General features: G+C 48.7%; 1 pseudogene; it reads right to left on the bottom strand.

Annotated features, from left to right (window-relative positions):
* Nucleotides 1–1,675: 1,675 nt before the first annotated feature.
* Nucleotides 1,676–11,105, bottom strand: LOC149858572 (olfactory receptor 5C1-like; annotated as a pseudogene).
* Nucleotides 11,106–20,256: the final 9,151 nt, after the last annotated feature.

Here is a 20,256-nt window from a genome sequence, read left to right as displayed (position 1 = left end):
ATTTATGACAGTCTGCAATTCTTCCTGAAATTTTTCTGGGTCTTCCCTGATTTTGGGGAATTTGAGTTAAATTATAGAGGTCACCTGGAGTCCAAGGTGCATGTAAGGTCATTATATTTTGTCCATTGGGGGCCGATGCTTGGCATTTGTCTTAGGGGGAAATTTTGTACATCTGGTCCACTGGGATTCGGTAACTGCGGTCTCCGGGGCTGAGCTGAATCAGAGATCTTTCTATACCCATGCCCATTCTTCTAAGCACAACTGTGGTGGGTTGTGACCTGGGAGTAGACTGCCACACTGGTGACGATTGAGTGGCAGGTGTGGTAGATGAGCCTGGGCTAACAAGCTCTGTAGGTGAGTCTATCAAAGGAGCTTTAGCTAATGAGTCACCAGCCTGGGCTGCAGCCTGATGTTGAACTGGTTGTTGCTGATTGGGGAGTCCCAGGAGAGCTGGATTCGAACAGAAGTCAGGGATGTCTTCTGCTGGTTTCAGCGGTGGGGGTGCCTCAGGTAATGCTGGATATATTGGAGTGGTGGACAGCGTATAAAATTTGGGGGAGCAGCCAATTTCTCCCAGACAGCTTTTAACTGCTGTTTTAGTTTTTCTTGCAAGTCTTTGAGACTTCTAGTTTGAGATTCTGTCCGTCTTTTAGACATTTTATCATACCAATAAAAGAATGTGTCCCCCAAGGTTTATGGTATTTTGGATCTATGGAACTTTAAACTCCCTTTTAAGTGCACTATTTTATCCTGATGGAATGTTCCTTCCTGTGGAAATTGCTTTACGGGATCGTCCCTAGTATACCAGTTCCACTTATCCAGGTACTTGCAAGCCTTGGGAGAATAATGTCTGTACATATAGTATGCCAGACTGACCTGTCCTCATTTTCACACACATGGGTAAGACAAGGGAAAGATTTATAGGTACGTCTGTGCTAGTCTGTCGGGCCCCGTGGCTTGTCCGCTGAGACTTACAACTATCAGATTCAGCTTTGGCTCATTCCAGAGACAAATTGGGAGGGATGAAACACAAAAGGGATCCTTTCACTGCTGTTTTGGCAGAAGCTACTGGGAAAAAGGGTTGGGAAAGACAAAACCAGTCTTATAAATCTGTAAAATCACACCACCCGAGTCTTCAACTGCTAGAGTCGGACTCCTTCACGGAGGGCAGCCTGTATGGCCGATGGGTGTACCTGGGATGAGCCTTCACAAGACCCTTAATCCCTTACAGATTCAATTCATTCACACATGGGGAACATTCAGTAGGCCAGACCCCTCCCCCCAAATTGCGTCGGTTAACTGACTATGAGCCCAATGTGCTGCTGGATGGAGGTGATTACAGACAGATTCTCCCTGAACAGAACGGACTTTACTAGACAGAATTATCAGACAAAAAGTTCTTAGCCAGCACTAAGGTTCTAAACCGACCTGTTTTGACAAGGTTCAGATCCAGTTACCGCAGTCAAGTTGGGAGCCTACGGCCACTCCTCCTCCAAAACCCAATAGAGATTTTGAATCAGGTCTCTTAAGTTTGGCACCCAGGGTTCGGTGGGGAATGGTCCGTGGTCCTCCTTCCTCAACATGTGTTCTGGATCCAAGTCACGGCACCAAGAACTGTCGTGGAAAAACAAAAAACCAAAAAAAACCACACATATAGACTTTAGGGTCAGGTCAGTAGAAGCTTTTATTCAGAGCTACAGCTGTAGGAGAGAACTTAGAGCAATGTGGATTCACCAAGCACTCCAAGGAGATCCTTCCCTTCAAGCCGAATCATCCATCTTACATACTTTCAAACAGCCTTTACACAGGACATGATTGCATAGTCAGTTTTCCTGAGCAAGCAGTTAAGGATATCAAACACATACTTTCTGTTCTCTCAGAAGCAACAGACACATACTTCTCTGCTATCTCAAGGCTGTGGATATGGGTGAAACAGAACACTTGGGAATACAAAGAACAAACATTTCCTTCTGTCTTTGCTCTAACATACAGAGCCAGCAATTTCCCACTTAACTGTCACGGTCATCTTACAACTTGCAGTTTAGCTTGACCAAAGTTAAAGCATCCATTTCGTTTGATTCCACACTAAGTAGAGTTAAGGTAAGTTACTCACATTCACATCCAGAGAATTCTGGAGGCCCATAGCTCAATTCAGTGACCAGAAGATGGCTCTCCTTCCCAAGTTGGAGAGACCCTTTAAATAACCTTTCTGATCTCATCACCTGGACCCAACCAAAATCAGGTACTTTCTGAGCACCCCTGGGGCTGATCAGTCAATTTGAAAAACATCAGCCCTCACCTTGAGGAGTGACCACTGCCTTAGGAATGCCCTCCAGGGCAGTGACAGGAAGTTTAACAAAAGGGGACCAGAACAGAGGAGGAGGAGTGGGTTCCCCCTCCCTCTGGAATGGGAGAGGCAACCTAGCAACAGAAAATGCAGAAAAGGCTGAAGTGCTCAATGCCTTTTTCACCTCAGTCTTCACAGGCAAGGCCAGCACCCAGACTGGCAACCCAGTTTGCAGAGAAGATGAGCAGCAAAATAACAGGTTACGGACTGTTTAGAAAAACTGGATGTGTACAAGTCCATGGGCCGGTCCTCATCCTGATGCCGTTCTTGGTAAGTTTTTTTTAATGCAGATTTCACAGATTGAGCGGGCACTGCCAGATTTCATGGAATCTGAAAAAGTCATGATATTGCAAATTCAGTCTCTACTGATGAGGACAGGTTGAGGGAACTGGTTTTATTTTGTCTGGGAAAGAGAAGATTGAGAGGGGATTTAATAGCAGCCTTCAACTATCTGAAGGGAGGTTCTGAAGAGAATGGAGCTAGACTGATCTTAGTGCTGGCTAGGGTGGCCATCATTGAGGACATTCTGGTTTTCTGCTACTCTATTGATACAGAACCCAACGCCTTTATGTCCTCTATTTTTCTCTTCAAGAAAAATATGTTTTTATATCAATAAAGGATGGAGGACAACCAGACAGTCCGTTGTGATGGACCTACGTTTTCCTTGATCTTCTTCTTGTTATTGACATTGTGGCAAAGCAGGTATCCCGGCTAGCCGCAGCTAGCTCCCCACCTGCCTCTGGGCATGCCACCCACCTGTCTCATCCACTATGCCTTGTTGGTAAATATGCTGTTAAATAAAGGTGGGAGGCTGCCCATTACTGCATGCCCATATTTGGGGGTGTCTGCAGCTCCATACCTCCCCTATACCATGGCCCAAGCCTCACAGATGGCATCCAGATGTTACAGTGCCCCCAGCCTACAGCCAGAGCATGCTTAGGCCACACCGTCAGGCCTCAGTCATACACCCATTCATACTGCCCACCTCTTGCTCAGGCCTCACTCACTCTACCCTCTCTCACAGGGTCTCTTCCTTGCATCAACAACTTATGCCACCTTGGTCCCTCTTGGAGTGGGCATCCTTTGGCCATAGACTTAGCTAATCCATTCCTCAGGTGGCAGACATACCATCTGTTGGGCCTCTCCTGCAACCCTCACTGGGGTAGTGGCCAGCCAATTACCCGACTGGGTCTAAGCACACTCGGGCCCCTTTCAGGGTAACACTCAGGGTCTGTATGTGTACTGGGCCCTCAACCTTCTATTTCTTCTCCCCCCATACACAGAGCTCCACACCACCCCCTCTACTCAGGGTCTCAGGGCTTCCCTCACCAGGTGGGCTCAGGTGGCCGTGGCCCCCTCTACCTCCAATGTCACCTAACCCACCTGAAGGTGGGAGCTGGGGTTAAGGCATCCCAACCCACCTTTCACTGGGGTGGTAACTGGTCTGACATTTCCTGGGGGCTCCCACACCACTGAGAGCCCCACCAGGCCACCCACTCATGGCAGGGTGCAATTTTAGGTCATGCCCAGGACCAGGAGCCTCCTACCCATCCCCTACAGCTCCTGCCCTTACCTCCAGAAGATACCAGCAGCCTTGCAGCCAGGCAATGTTATTACATAGCCTTCCAGCAGCAAAATGCCCTGTTTATGTGGGCAGCCCTGGATCCAAAATGGCTGCCTTCATCAGGCACCTGCCGGCTGCTGGCTTCAGGCCCTTAAAGTGGCAGGCACAAACAGTGCCCTGCCACAGACATACTTGTAGAAACCCTTCCTGTTACGCTTCACATCCCTTGTGAACTGCAACTCCAGGTGCACTTTGGCCTTCCTGATTTCATCCCTGAATGCCTGAGCAAAATAATTATACTCCTCCTTAGCTGTTTGTCCAAGTTTCCACTTATTAATTTACTTTTTGTGTTCTAGCTTACTAAAGAGGTCCCTGCTAAGCCAAGCTGGTTTTCCACCATATTTGCTTGTCTTCTTTCGCATCCAGATGGTTTGTTCCTGCAGCCTCAGTTTCTTTAAAGTAGAGCCAACTCTCCTGGACTCCTCTCCCCCTCAAACTGGCCCCCCAGGGGATCCTCCCCATGAGTTCCCAGAATGAGTCGAAGTCTGGTTTTCTGAAGTCCCGGGTCCTTACTCCACTACTCACCTTCCTTTCTTTCCTCAGGATCCTGAACTCAATTATCTCAAGGTCAAAGCTGCCCAAGTTGCCATCTACTGCTACATTCCCCACCAATTCTTCCCTGTTTGTGAGCAGCAGGTCAAGAAGAGCACAGCCTCTAGTTGGCTACTCCAACATTTGCACCAGGAAGTTGTCCCCACCACTCTCCAAAAACTTCCTGGATTACCTGTGCACTGCTTTATTGTCCTCCCAGAAGATGTCAGGGTGATTGAAGTCCCCCATGAGAACCAGGGCCTGTGATCAGGAAACTTCTCCTATCTGTTTGAAGAAAGTCTCATCCACCACTTCCTCCTGATCTGGTGGTCTATAGCAGACCCCCACCACAGCATCACCCCGTTGCTCTCCCCTCTGATCCTAACCCAGAGACTTTCAACAGGCCTATCTCCAGCTTCATACTGGAGCTCTGAGCAATCATATAGATTTTTACATAAAGTGTGACTCCTTCTCCTCTTGTCTCCTTCCTGTCATTCCTGAATAGTTTGTACCCATCCATGACAGTGCTCCAGTCATGCAAGCTATCCCAGTCATGCAAGCTATCCCACCAAATCTCTATTATTCCAACCATGTCATAGTTCCATGACTGTGCGAGAACTTCCAGTTCTTTCTGCTTGTTTGCCAGGCTCTATTCACTTGTGTACAGACACCTGAGGTAACTAGCCGATTGCCCTACTTTCTCAGAAAGAATAAGCATGCCTCCCCTGTTGGCACTTCCTACTTGTGCTTCCTCCAGGTCACCCACTTCCCTGATTACCTCAGGGCGGGGCGGCCATTACGGGGCTGGGAGAGGGGTGGGGGATGGGCCTGACCTGGTTGATTCAGAGATTCAGATTTGGCTCCTGCTGAATTTCTGAATCAGATTCAACTGAATCTAATCACTGTCCCCCAAATTGGCCGAATCTGAATCCAAAGCAAATACTAGCCACTTTGCACAGGCCTAATAGCTAATAGCTATAGCTAACTGCTTATTATTTTATGAATTTATTTACAGATAAAGTAATTGAACTATAATAATTGACTCTATTACAGTGTATTCAATTATGCTATATTAAACCATTAATAATTTATATTATATAGTTCTATGTCTACATATTTATTTACATATTTATATAATTTATTATATGGTATACATATAGTGTGTTTAATTGTATTCTGTTTTTATTATAGTGTATATTAGATTGCTATCATAATGTATTAATTATTATTTGATGGATTTATTATTGGTGAATAATAAATGAATTATTAAAAGTCATCATTATCATTATATGCAATGATTATATTCAATTACTGTAAAAGTTCTGTTAACCGGCATCTTACAAGCCAGCATGCTCAATTAACCAGCATGCCAGCTTGTAAGATAAAGTGAAACTGGAAGTGCCCACCATGGCACTTTTGGTTTCTCTGAGCCCCCATGGCCCAGGGGCAAAGCAGCCTACACTGCCAAGCCCCCACAGCTCAGGGGTATAACAAGCTGTGCAGGGCTGTGTGGCTCCCATCTCCTTGTCCCGCAGTGCCCGTATGAGGGGCAGTGATGCCATGGGAGGGGCAGCAGGGTGACCTAAATGTGGCAGAAGAAGCAGTGGCCTGGGCTGCTCAATTAACCTACATATTTTGTTATCCAACATCCCCCATTCCCAGGGGATGTTGGATATTAGAGCTTTTACTGTAATATAATGTATACAGAACATATAGAATATAAATGTACAATGTATTATATATACATACACACACATTATATTGTGTATATTAATGATTCTCAGTCAGGGTGCCATAGTATCCTCTGATGCCTTGAGATCCTTTTCAGGGTGCTACACAATGTCAGCACTGTTAAGTGTGCAGATATGATTCACAAGATAAACCCAGAGATTTCAAATAGGAATCCACGCTGTTAAAAATATAACAACAACAAAACCCAGACTATCTGCCCTGCTGTGATCTTCCTAAGTTCTTTGAAACAGAAAACCTGCTCTACTATGTTTCTGTAGTCAAAAAAATAAGTGGAAAACAGTTCTGCCATTTTTGATGGGTGCCTCAAGTCTGAAGAGGTCAAGAACCATTAGTGTACATATATTACATCATATGTTATAGATATGTTACATCATAAAAGTATATGCGATTAGATATTATCATTACAATTGCTGAATTATATGATTAATGCATTTTTATTGTATGTATGCAGTATTGTGGTTGGGAGTATTGAATTGTAATGGAACTAGTTCTTCCAACCTTCTTTAGTTCTCAGAATATATCTGAGGGTCAACAGGGAGGTTGGACAGGTTTCTTCTGGCCTCCCCACCTCAAACCTGGTGGATGCCACAGAGGGCAACTAATAGGGGATAGATCACTCTAAATATATCCAGTGCAATGCCTCCCTTCTATAGGATCCACCCCGGCACTGTCAGGGACAGGATACTGGGCTAGATGGACCACTGGTCTGACCTAGTCTAGCCCTTCTTAACAGGTGTTTGTGCCACCCAGAAGCTACAGGGTTAAAAAAACTCTATTTTACTATCAAATTAAGGGGAGGAGGTCAATGCATTAAGCCAAGGAGAGAGGGAATAAGGCTAGGCTGTAGCAGGTAAGTGGTGAGAATTATGTCAGTGGGGAGTAAGGAAAGAGGAAATAGTGACCAAGGAGAAGACAACCAAAGGATGAGAAAGCAGCAAGTCGATGAAGAGGGATGAGGAGAGGGTGAATAGGGAGTCAATACAGGTGAGAAGGGTCCAGTCATAATTAAGTCATGGCTGGGATGGAAGCCTAGAGCAAGGGGTGGAATAAGCCATGAGTAAGGGGTGAGGTTGAGTAGAGAATGAGGAAGGAGTGAGTAGGAGTAAAGAAAGGCTAGACTGGAGTTGGAAAATGGTGAGGTGCAAACAAACAGGGAGGAGGGAACAAGGAAAGGACAAATGAGAAGAGGGTAGAAGATGAGTAAAGGGTAAGTGGCAAGGGGTAAATGGAGAGCAACTTGTAGGAACAGCGCAAGGGAAAAAGGAAAAAAGTGGGAGTGAGGAGTAAGTAATGGAGGAGTATATGGGAAGGGTGAATAAGGACTGAGTATGGAGTAAACAGTGAGTAAGCAGTGAGTAGATGGAGAGGAGAAAGGAGATATTGAATGGGGAGGCAAGTCAAGGGTGAGCTGGGAGCAGAGTGGTGGTGGATAAGGAGTGAAGAAAGAATAATTAAGAAATGAGTAAGGGTCGGGTAGGGGGAAGGTGTGAGTAAAGGCTGAGTAGAGAGTAAAAAAGACTGAGTAAACAGCAAATAGGGTTTGAGGGGTGAGCAGAAGCTCAGCGAGCAGGGAGTGAGTGATATAAGGTGTGAGTAAAGACTGAATAGAGAGCAAAAAAAAGCTGTGTAAGCAGCAAGCACAGGACTAAGGGGTGACCAGAGGCACAGTGAGCAGGGAGTGAGTAAAGGAAGAGTAAAAGGTGTGTAAAAGCTGAGTAGGAAGAAAATAAAGCAGAATAAGCAGTGAATAGGGGCCAAGAGGTGAGCAGAGACACCGTGAGTGGGAAGTAAGGAGCGGGTAAGTAGTAAGTAAAAACTTGCCCTCTTCATGTTGCCTCAACCCAGCCCCCACCCCTGCCCCTAGCCTCTCCCCACTGCCACAGGGCAGCCTTGACTTCAGCATTATGAAGACTACAGATGGCTGGATTGAGAGCAGGGATGACAATGATGTAGAAGACAGAAGCCATCTTGTCAGTCAGGGCAGAACTGGCCTCCTCAGGCCGCAGCTACATGAACATGAGGGTCCCATAGAGCATAGCCATGGCTGTGAGGTGGGAGCCACAGGTAGAGGCTGCAAGCCCTGAACCTGCCCGCCCCACAACCCCCACAATGGCCCCATAGGAGGCCAAAATGGCTGCCAGGGTGGCACTCTGGATGATGCCATACACAACCAGAACCAGGCGCTGGTTGAGGCCTGTGTCAGCACAAGCAATGGCCAGGACAGGTGGCAGTGACAAAAGGGGAGCTCCTGGGAGTGACAAAAGGGGAGGTGGAAGGTGAAGCCAGAATGTGTGGCACCACTAGCCACCCCGGCGGCAAAAGAGCCAACCACCAGGCCCCAGCGGAGCCGGGGCACCATGGCCACCATGTGGCACAGTGGGTGGCACACAGCAGCATAGCAGTCATAGACCATGCCAGCCAGGAGGCAGAACTCAGCATCAGCTGCCGCCACAAAGAAAAACATCTGAACAGCACAGGCTGATGGTGGCACTCCAGCTGGCCCCATCACGGCCCCCAGGGCATCTTGGGAGCCACAGCCAGGCTTAAACCCAAGTCCAGCAAAGCCAGGTGGCCAAGGAAGAAGTACATGAGGGTACAGAGTGCCTGTTTGGCCTAGATGAGTGCAGCCAGGCCCAGGTTCCCTGCCAAGCCAAAGAAGACAATGGGTATTGCCAGGTCCAGCAGTGCCAGGTGCAGGGACAGGCCAGGTGGGAAGCCCACCAGCATGAAGTCAGTGCCATTGGGACCAGCCGTGGCTGGTGCTGTGGAGAGAGAAGGAGGTTTAGGGAGGGACTGGTTAGCAACCAGTTTACTGAGTCAGTAAAATTTACCAACTGTCAGTATAAAAAGGCTTCTAGGGAAGTCAGTTAAAAAAAGAACTTGTGTCATTAGTAAAAGCATAAAGCAGCTGGATCAAGCATGGACAGAAAGCCCATGGCAGCACTCCCTGGTGTCCAAGCTGGGGCAAAGCACCCTGCAGGAAATGTCCTCTCAGCCACATGCTGCTGCTAGATCTGAGGCTGCCTGTAACAGTCCTGGGTCCCAGGTAGGTTTCATGGTGGGGAGGGAGTCGTCTGTGCTGGGAGAGGGAGAGTAGGTCTGGCAGGTAATAAAGATTTGGATGCTGGGTAGCATGCTGCAGTGGAAGACATTAGGATGTGGAGTGGGGCAGTAGGGGACCCCTTGTGGGGATGAGGGGGCCAGCATGGTGGGGGATAGGAGGGTGTGGAGGGGGCGAGTAGGAGATCCCCAGTGGGGGGGGGGCAGGGGGACAGCACACTATACAACCATCTCTGCAGTCAAGCAGAATTTCCAACACTTTTTTTTTCCTGACACCCAAACCTTTTCACTATGGTTGCTATTAAACCCTTAAAGTTGAACCCTATCCTTCTCACCCCAGCTCGGCAATAAAGGTATCTTGACATGACATAAAACATCTATCAGTAAAAAGCAAAAGCAAAAAACACTAAAAACGTTTGATGGTCAATTAAAAAATTGGAGCTTGTGAGAAAAAAAAATCCTTTGGCTTGGGCCATACTGCTAGGGTTCCACACCAGAGTAGGGCACATCAAAGCTCATAACCCCAGAGGAATGGGCAAGATGCTCCAGCTCCAGCTGGTGGCAAAAGCAGGACAGGCTGGGAGTCTGGCAGCCTGGGTTCTTTGGGAGAAGGTCTTGTGAGGGGGTTAGAGGAGAGGGGCTGGGAACCTGGATGCCTGAGGTCTCTCCCCCTTTTTGGAGCTGAGATACAGGACCTCCACCTAACCCAGGAGGTGCAGTCCCACCAGGGGAAATGCCTTGCTGGACCTGGTCCTGGCCACAGGCGATGACCTGGTGAGGGGACTGCGGATTCTCAACCACCTGGGTGATAGCAATCATCACCTACTGGAATTGACCATCTAGCGCAGGGTGTCAAAGGCTGGCAGCAAGGCAACAGCCCTTGATTTCAGGAGGGCCAATTTCAATGAGTTAAGGAGATTAGTCAGGGAGGCACTGAGGTCATGAAGGGTAGGGAAGTTGGGAGTCCAAGACGAGTGGTCGTTCCTTAAGGAGACAATCCTCTGAGCCCAAAGGGTTTCATAGATTTCATAGATATTTGGGCTGGAAGGGACCCCAGAGGATCATCAAGTCCAGCCCCCTGCCCCAGGGGCAGGAAATCAGCAGGGATCATAGGATCCCAGCAAGATAAGCATCCAAATGTGTTTTGAAAGCATTCAAAGTGGGTGCTTGAACCGCCTCAGGTGGCAGTGTGTTCCAAACCTTGGGGGCTCGGACAGTGAAGTTCTTTCTTATGTCCAACCTGAACCGGTCACAGTGGAGTTCGTGACCATTCGATCTTGTTACCCCTTGCGGGGGCTCTGGTGAACAGTCATTACCCCAGATCCTGATAAGCACCCCTGATAAACTTATAGGTGGCTATCAGATCACCCCTGAACCTGCGCTTTTCCAGGCTGAATAGCCCCATGGCTCTCAGCCTGTCATCATAAGGTCTGTTTTCCTGACCTCTGATTATGCGCATGGCTCTCCTCTGCACCCTCTCAAGCTTCTCCACATCCTTTTTGAATCGCAGAGCCCAAAACTGGATGCAGTACTCCAGCTGCGGCCTCACCAAGGCCGAGTATAGCAGGAAAATTTTCATAGATTTCATAGACATTAGGGCTGGAAGGGACCTCGGGAGATCATCGAGTCCAGCCCCCTGCCCAAAGGGCAGGAAGTCAGCTGGGGTCATAGGATCCCAGCAAGATAAGCATCCAATTTACTCTTGAAGGTGTTCAATGTAGGTGCTTGAACCACCTCCGCTGGCAGACTGTTCCAGACCTTGGGGGCTCAGACAGTAAAGAAATTCTTCCTTATGTCCAGCCTGAAACGGTCTTGCAGGAGTTTGTGACCGTTTGACCTCGTCATCCCTTGGGGCGCTCTGGTGAACAAACGTTCCCCCAGATCCTGGTGGTCACCCCTAATAAACTTATAGGTGCCCATCAGATCACCCCTGAGCCTACACTTTTCCAGGCTAAAGAGTCCCATGTCTCTCAGCCTGTCATCATAAGGTCTGTTTTCCTGACCTCTGATCATGTGCGTGGCTCTCCTCTGGACTCTCTCAAGTTTCTCCACATCCTTTTTGAATTGTGGAGCCCAAAACTGGACGCAGTACTCCAGCTGCGGCCTCACCAAGGCCGAGTACAAGGGGAGAATGATGTCCCGGGATTTGCTCGAGAAGCATCTATGGGTGCAAGCCAGTGTTTTGGTCGCTTTACTAGCCGCAGCATCGCATTGGAGGCTCATGTTCATCTTGTGGTCAATGATGACACCCAAGTCTCTTTCTTCTGTAGTGCTATCCAACATAGCACTGCTGAGCCTATAAGGGTGCTGCAGGTTTTTCCTCCCAAGGTGGAAAACCTTGCATTTTTCAGTGTTAAACACCATCAGGTTCTCGTCCGCCCATTTGCTGAGCTTGTCCAGGTCAGCCTGGATCACCCGCCTATCTTCTGGCGTGGATGCTTTGCCCCAAAGTTTGGTGTCATCAGCGAACTTGGCCAGTCCACTTCTGACACCAGTGTCTACATGATTGATGAAGATGTTAAACAGTATAGGCCCTAGGACAGAGCCTTGTGGGACCCCACTGGTCACAGCGTACCAAGATGATTGACTCCCGTCAACCACCACCCTCTGGATCCTACCACAGAGCCAGTTCCCCAGCCAGCAGATTGTGGTGACATCAAGGCCACAGTTAGCCAGTTTAGCCAAGAGGTGATGCTGGGATACCAGACTGAAGGCTTTTTTAAAGTCGAGGTATACAATGTCGATCTCTTCCCCTTTGTCCAGGTGAAAGTCACCTGGTCATAAAAGGAAATGAGATTGGTCAAGCAAGACCTACCTGCAACAAACCCATGCTGGCTATCCCTCAGGATATTGCCTTCAGCTAGTCTGTTAAGGATGGCCTCCTTGATAATCTTTTCCAAGACCTTCCCCAGGATAGAGGTAAGGCTGATGGGCCTGTAGTTTGCCACATCTACTTTCTTCCCTTGCTTGAATATAGGCACCACATTGACCCTCTTCCAATCATTGGGCACTTCACCAGAGTGCCAAGAACTCTCAAGGATCCGTTGCTCTAGACCGTAGGGGAGCTGTTAGGAAGGCTTAAGGTGGAAACAGAACTAGGACTAGCGACCAGGATCAAAAATAACAAGTCCTTTTCTAAATACCTAGGGAGTAAAAAGAAGGTTCCAGGTAACCTGGGGCCCCTGCAGGACATGCTTGGAAATCTGGTGGTTGCATCAAATGATAAAGCTGACCTCTTTAACAAATTCTTTGCTTCCATTTTCTGAGCAGGGACCAGGACATCTTCCCCACTGGGATTCTAGATGAACTCAAAAGAGGCACCACCAGGCCTATGGTCATGGAGGACTTAGTTAGGGAACTTCTGGTGGGGCTGGATGTGTTTAAATCAGCAGGTCCAGATGATCTCCACCCCAGGGTGCTGAGGGAATTGACGGGTCATTGCGGGACCCCTGGCATGGCTTTACGAGCACTCGTGGTGCTCTGGGCAGGTGCCAGAGGACTGGAAAAGAGCCAATGTGGTTCCCCTTTTCAAAGAAGGGAGGAAGGAGGACCCAGGAAACTATAGGCCCATTAGTCTTACCTCAGTCCTGGGGAAGCTCTTTGAGAAAGTTATCCAGGAGCACATCTGTGAGGGACCAGCAAGGGAGATTATGCTTAGGGGCAACCAACATGGGTTCATTAGAGGCAGGTCCTGTCAGACCAACCTGGTTGCCTTTTACGACCAAGTCAGAAAATCCTTAGACACAGGTGTTGTGGTAGACCTAGTCTTTCTCGACTTTAGGAAGGCCTTCAACACTGTCTCTTTACCCATTCTCGTTAAAAAATTAGGCGACTGGCACTGATGCCTACACAGTCAGATGGGTCACAAATTGGCTAGAGGGCCGCACCCAGAGAGTGGTGGTGGACAGGTCATTTTCAACCTGGAGAGATGAGGGCAGTGGAGTCCACCAGGGCTCAGCCCTTGGGCCCACACTGTTCAACATCTTCATCAGTGACTTTGACAGGGGTGGGGGTTGTGTGCCCAGATGCCTGAGTCCCTGGCAGGCTGCAGATGACACTAAGACACGGGCAGAGGTGGGCACAATACAAAGAAGCAACAGGCTACAACTAGATCTGGACAGGTTACAGGGGTAGGCAGATGAGAATAGGATGAGATTCAATACTGACAAGTGCCAGGTACCGCACCTAGGGAGGAAGAACCAGCAGCATACCTACAGGTTGGGGAACTCCCCTCTCGTCAGCACAGAGGCAGAAAAGGATCTTGGAGTCATTATTGATTCCAAGATGAACATGGGCCGGCAGCGTGAGGACATAGTCAGTAAGGCCAACCGCATCTTGTCATGCATCCATAGATGCATCACGAGGAGGTCCAGAAAGGTGATCCTCCCCCTCTATGTGACATTAGTAAGGAGCTGGAGTACCGTGTCCAGTTCTGGGTGCCGCACTTCAGGAGGGATGTGGACAACACTGAGAGGGTCCAAAAGAGGGCCACTCACATGGTCAGGGGACAGCAGGGCAGGCCCTATGAAGAGAGGCTACGGGACCTGAACCTGTTCAGCCTCCACAAGAGAAGCCTGAGAGAGGATCTGGTGGCCATCTATAAACTTACTGGGGGGACCAGTGGGGAATGGGAGAGTCCCTGTTCCTCCAAGCACTACCAGGAGTAACTAGGAATAATGGCCACAAGTGATTGAGAGTAGGTTCAGGCTAGACATCAGGAAGCACTGCTTCACAGTCAGGGTGGCTAGGATCTGAAACCAACTTCCAAGAGAAGTGGTGCTGGCTCCTACCCTGGGGGTCTTCAAAAGGAGGCTAGGTGGACATCTAGCCAGGGTCGTTGGACCCCAGCATTCTTTCCTGCCCACGGCAGGGTGCCGGACTTGATGATCTGCTCGGGTCCCTTCTGACCCTACCAACTATGAAACTGAGGGGATGGGGCTAGGGAAGCATAGAAACAGGAGTGCTTCCCTGCTGAAACCTAGGCATCCAGGTTTCTAGTTCTAATTCACCAGCTTCTACTGCCCTTCCCAGAGCTGGAAAGAACCCAGGTGTATGGGCTCCCAGCTGCTGTGTTCTGACCCTGCAAGCCCCACTCTCCTCCCTGCTGGAGAGAGAGAGAACCCAGACTTACAGAAGCCACCCTGGCGAGAGTAGCACTGGGAGCTTTCTCTCTACCCATTTCCCTATAACCTTTGGTACCCAAGCCTAGCCAAAACTGTGGGGCAGAGAAAAGCAGCCAGCTCTGGGATAAGGCAGCTGGGGAACATATAACATGGCCTGGGAGGCTCAGGTGGCAACCAGCACCCCGATCCCAACCTGGGGAGTTTGTACAGCTCCCAGTGCCCCTATGGAGAATAGAGGGCAGATGGGGCAGGAGCATTTATGGACAAGTAATGTGGGGGGAGGTCCCCATTGAGAACCCAGGCATCTGGGCTCACCCTCCCCTTTTGCTCTAACCCACTAGCCTTCACTCCCTTCCCAGTGAACCCAGGCAGCCTGACTCCCAGCCCCTTCCTGCTTCAACCCCTTGAACTGGGGAAAGAACAAAGCAGACTCCCAGTTCTCCCCTTCTTTTAACTCACAACACCCCACTCCCCTCCTGCAAGCTGGGAAAGAACCCAGTCATCCAGGCTCCCAGTGCTTCTCTTCTAACCTATTTGATCCTCCTGCAGGACTGGCAGAGAACCCAGGCATCCAGACTCCCCATTCTAATTTATCAGACCCCACTCATACAGAGCAGAACAAGAACCTAGGCTGCCAGGCCCCACTCCCCTACCTGAGCAGTGTCTGGCAGATGTCCAACTGTCTGTTCATCCCCAACTTGCAGAGTGGGGGTTTATAGCTTCTATTCAGGTTCCCCTAGGACCAGGGGTCAGGTGATGGAGACAACGGCCCTATAGGAGCTCCCAGACACCCCTTGTTCCCCTTGCTCATTAACAACCTCATGCTAATTGCCCTTCCAGAAATCCACCCCCACAGCTAATTACTCTAGCCAGTAACCAGAGGGAAATTTCCACCAGGAAATGACTCTTTTCACCCTGGTATTTGAGCCCTTAAAGGGAAGAGAGAAAGATCACTATCGTATTTCCCTGTGTATAATGTGCTCACCAAAGCCCCTCATCTTGCCACACTCCCTTCCCAGTGCTCACAGCTTCCTCCCAGTCCTACCCAGACCCCTCCCCAGTGTCAAATTCCTGTCCATGCCACCCCTCACCAGGGCCCCCCAACCCCAATCACATCTGAGCCCCTCCAACCTGGCAGCTGCCATGTTCTGCCCAGGAACTTATGACATAGGACAAAGAGAAGCAGGTGGGGGGGGGTCAAGTGGAGTTGGAGGTCAAGGTTGGGTTAGGGTACAGGTCAGAGGTTAGTGCCACTGCCCTTCTTTCCCTTGCCCTATCAGTTACTCTGCTTTCTGCCCGCTTGCCTGACCCACTGTTCTATTATCTTCTCTGTGCCCCATCCATTTTTCCATAGGATGTTCTGCTTTCTGCTCCCTGCCATGCTGCTCCATTTTCTTCTCCCTGTCCATCTTCTGTTCTGTTTTCCCTGCCCTGTGTGTCCTGCTCCACCAGACGTTCTGCTTTCTGCTCCCTGTCCTATACTCCCTGCCCAGTCTGCCACATACCACACACAGACTGCCTGTGTTATGTGCAGCGCACATATCACAGTTAGCACTGGGGGAGTTGGGTTAGGCTGAGTTTCAGAGTGTGAATGGGGGTCAAGGCTCATCTTAGAGGTTGGTTGGGGGGTGGGCGTTGGGACTAGGGATTATGGTTCCCTTGGATTAGGGGTGAGGTTGACATTAGGGTTGAGGTTGGGGTTAAAATTAGTTAGGGTAGAGATTGGATTGGGGTGTAGTTTGGATTTATAGTTTAAAGTTTTTTTAAGGAGGTGGGGATTATGATTAACAGCTCTGGTTGGGTCAGGTCCAAAGTTTGGGTTAAGGCTGGTTGGGGATAGGGGTCAAATTGGGGGCAGGAATAAGAATGAGTTGTGCTAGGATGATGCTCCAAGTGTGGATTGGGGTCATCTTGGATTCAAGTTCATGTTGGGGGTAGTGTTTGAAATTAGGGGTTTTAGTTTCCTTGGATTAGAGGTAGGGTTGAGGTTGGGATTAGGGTTAAAATTAGGAGTTAGGGTGGAGGTTGGGTTGGATTAAGGTAAAGTTCAGAGTGTGAACTGGGGTTAGAGTTTAGGATAAGGGGGAAATCATGGTTTAGTTATGTCCAAAAATTAGGATTAGTGTTGGTCGGGTATGGGGACCAGGTTGGCATATGTTAGGGTGAGGAACCAAGTGTAGACTGGGGTCATCTTGAATTCAGGGTTAGATTGGGGGTAGGGGCTTGAATTAAGGCATATGGTGCCCGTGGATTAGGGGTGGGGTTGATGTTAGGATTAGAGTCAAAGTTGATGCTGGGTTGCGTTAAGAGCAAACTTCTTGTATGTTTGGGGGTTAGGGTTAAGTTTTAGGATTTGGAGTTGGTATTGAGATTAAGGCCTTTGGTTGGGTCTGGTCATGTCCAAAACTCAGGATTAGGGGTATTACTTTAGGGGTTGAGCTGGAGTTAGGGGTCAGATTGGGTTGTTTTAGGATGGGAGTGTGGATTGGGATTGGGTTGTATTTAGGGTTAAATTGGGGGTGGTTTAAATCCAAAATTAGGATTAGGGTTGGTTGGAGTTAGGTCAGGACTAGGGTCAGGGATAAAGTTGGATTGTAGTAGGGTGCAACTGGAATTGTGGACATGGGTTAGGGTTTAGGCTTCCCTTGGATTACGGGTAGGGCTGAAATTGGGATTAGGTTTGAGGTTGAGTTGTGTTAGGGTAATGTTTTAGGCTTTAAGATTAGGATCAAATTGAGGGACAGCTATTGGGATTAGGAATAAGTGTTCTAGTTGACTCTGGTCCAAATGTCTCTTTAGGGATTGGGGATGGGGGTGTGATAGCCAGAACCAGAGGGATTAATAAGCAATAAATATGTGCTTCTTGGAGGCATTTGGTATTTTGCCTAACAGGTAATATTAGCCAATATAAATCTTGTAAATTCATAACCCACAAATGTAATTTGTCTGTCATCAGTTTGACCAAAATGATAAAACTGTTCATATTAATTGTGGAACTGACTGGGCCCCAAAGTCAAAGCTGTAGCTGCAAGATTAGCTGACCTAACGATTTTTGCTCAGGGTTCAGCCTTGACTACAAAAGCTGGATCCAACCGCCTGACACACCCAACACCTTCCAGGAAAGCATGTCCCAAGAAAGCATATTCAGAGAAACCTAGAAGGGTTGGGCTTAGGCAGAGTAATGTCAATTTCAAACCTAAAGGTGCTGCATTGTAATTTGCTTATTGGATATACCCAAGTGTAGGTAGTTACCGTGTATGATAATTTTTAACACCTTTCAATCCCATAGGGTAACAGCTATCAGGCAAGATTGTGAGTGGCTCTAAAGCCAACAGATTAGCATAAGACTAGGTATAAAAAAAAAAAAAAGCATGTGCGACAGGTGACCAGCAGAAAGGAGGGAACAGAACGGTCATTGCTGTTCCAAGCCTGGACTCCGGACTCCCAGTGTGAGTGAGGATAGGATCCTGATCAAGGGACCTTCCCCAGTAATCCCTCCGACAACATTGATGGAGGACTCCTGACTTCACTGGAATCACTTGATAGTACCTTGATGCCAGGTGAATGCCGATAAGTAGCCAACCCATGTTTATCTGTTGTTTTTAACAGGCCAGTGGCTGATACCCTTGCAGTGCCTACTTAGCCTGCAACAGAATTGATCCAATTCTGTTGTTACCATTTACTATTCTCTCTTTAGTACTGCATTATCTGCTATTTGCATTTAATCTTTCTGTTAACTGTTGTGTAAGCTATAGTAAGTTTGCCTTTGCTTCACTCCCAACTTTGTATCCTTGATCCAAAACTGAACCAAACAGCCCAGTAGCCGATACCTTTGCAGCGCCTACTTGGCCTGCAATAGAATGGATACACTCACAGTGCCCAGCCGGTCTGTGACATGTGGGTTGGGTCAGGGGTGGAGTTGGGATAAAGGGCCGAAACTGGGTTGTAGCAGGGTGAGGTTCCAAGTGTAGATTAAAAGGTGACTTTGTGAGTTAGGATTAAGGGGTTATGGGTTCCTTGGATTAGGGGTAGGGTTGAAATTGGGATTAGTGTTGAGGTTGGGACGAAGTCTACAGTTCAGGGTAAGGGTGGAAGTCACGCTAATATGAGGTTCAAAGTGTGGTTGGGGGTGAGCATTTGGGTAGGAATAAGGGCTATGGTTTGGTCAGGTGCAAAAATTGGGATTAGGGATCAAAAGTGAGATTATTTTACTCTTTCCAATGTCCCTCCTCAGTCAGCACTGTCAAGGGGAAATCCTCCATTATCAACCAGGCCAGAAACATGCAACCAACAACCTCAAAGCCAAAGACATGGGGCCCAGCCCAAAACAAGGCCACCTGACCCAATAGCCACTGCCCCAGAGGAAGCAATTACAGAGATTCAACTCACCAGTGATGTCCCCTGTTCACCAGTAGCCCGAGAGGCTCCCATGAGGGACGAGGGGGTGGCGTTAGGATTAGGAATGGGACAGGATTAGAAGTAGGGGAGCACTGGGATTAAGGATGGGAGCATGGAGTGGAGTAGGGGTAGGAGTTAGGGTTGGGTTGGATAGGGATTAGGAATGGGTAAGGATTAGAATCAGGATTTAGGTTAGGTTAGGGATTAAGTGTGGAAATGCAGGGCAGGCATTAGGGGCAGGTTACACTGGTATTTGGGATTAAATTAGGAAGGGAACTGGGATTAGGGATTAAGTGTGGGAATGCAGGGTAGGGGTTAAAGTGTGGGTTGGGATGGGCTGCTATTAATGATCAAATGGGAGTTAGAGTCACTGGGTCCAAGTGGTCTGGAATTGGGATTGAGGGCTGGGTGAGGGGCTGTGCCATTTAGTCTTTGTCAGGTTCAGATCTTGGATTAGGATTAGGATTGGGCTCAAGAGCTAGCCTGAAGGTAAAACTGGGTTGGGGGAGAATTCAGAAATCATGATTGGGATTGGTTGATGATTCGGGTTTTGATAGGGATTGGTTTGGGGTTAAAACTAGGTTTGGTTCAGAGTTAGGGTCTAGATTGGGATAGTATTAGGTTTAGACCTTGGATTGGGGCTGGTTCGGGTTTATGTTTAAAGTTAGGATTAGGACTGGGTCCAAATTAGAACATCCTTGATTGAGATTAGGGTGGGGGGGTAGGGCCAGGTTTGGATTGGTTTGAGGTTAAGATTAGGATTAGGCATTGGACAGGGACAGGGATGGGGATAGGCATGAGGGTTAAGATCAGGTTTGAGATTAGATTTAGGGTTAGGATTAGGACTTGGATTGGGATAGGTTTGGGGTGAGGGATAGGGATTGCATTAGGCTGGTGTCTGGGGTTCAGATTAGGGCTACATTCAGCATTAAGATTAGTCATGGGCAAGCCCTGGGGTCCAGTTGGAGGTAAAAGGAAACTGCAGCACTGGGCACACATAAAGACTGGAGAACCATGGTATCTGGGCACCAGGGAACCACAGTGGCTCAGAGGAGACCACCCCACTCCCCCACCATTCAAAGTTCTTGCTTAGCTCATCTTCCCCCGCTTGAGGCCCATTAAGCCACAGCCTCATTCTTGGAGCACCTCCAAGAGCTCCCTCATCCACCAGGGGCTCGATAACAACAGTCTCACCTGGGGACCTGGTTGTTTTTGACAAGCAGAAAAGCAGGAGCCAGGGGGAGTGGTGACGCATGAGCCCCAGAGAGGCCTGGAATAGGGCTGAGACCACCACCCTGGAGGAGCCTGGCCCAGCTGGCAGAGCCAAGGCCAGCCTCAGACCACTGTTTACCTCAACCTAGTAGGCCTCAAAGCCTGCCTGGGCATTTCCCCCACAGCTTGGCCATCTCTATGGAAGTACC

This window comes from Crocodylus siamensis, chromosome 8 (genome assembly GCF_052110815.1).
Source record: "Crocodylus siamensis isolate JL-2025a chromosome 8, ASM5211081v1, whole genome shotgun sequence".
Taxonomy (NCBI): Eukaryota; Metazoa; Chordata; order Crocodylia; family Crocodylidae; genus Crocodylus; species Crocodylus siamensis.
This window is presented reverse-complemented; position numbering and strand designations above follow the sequence as displayed.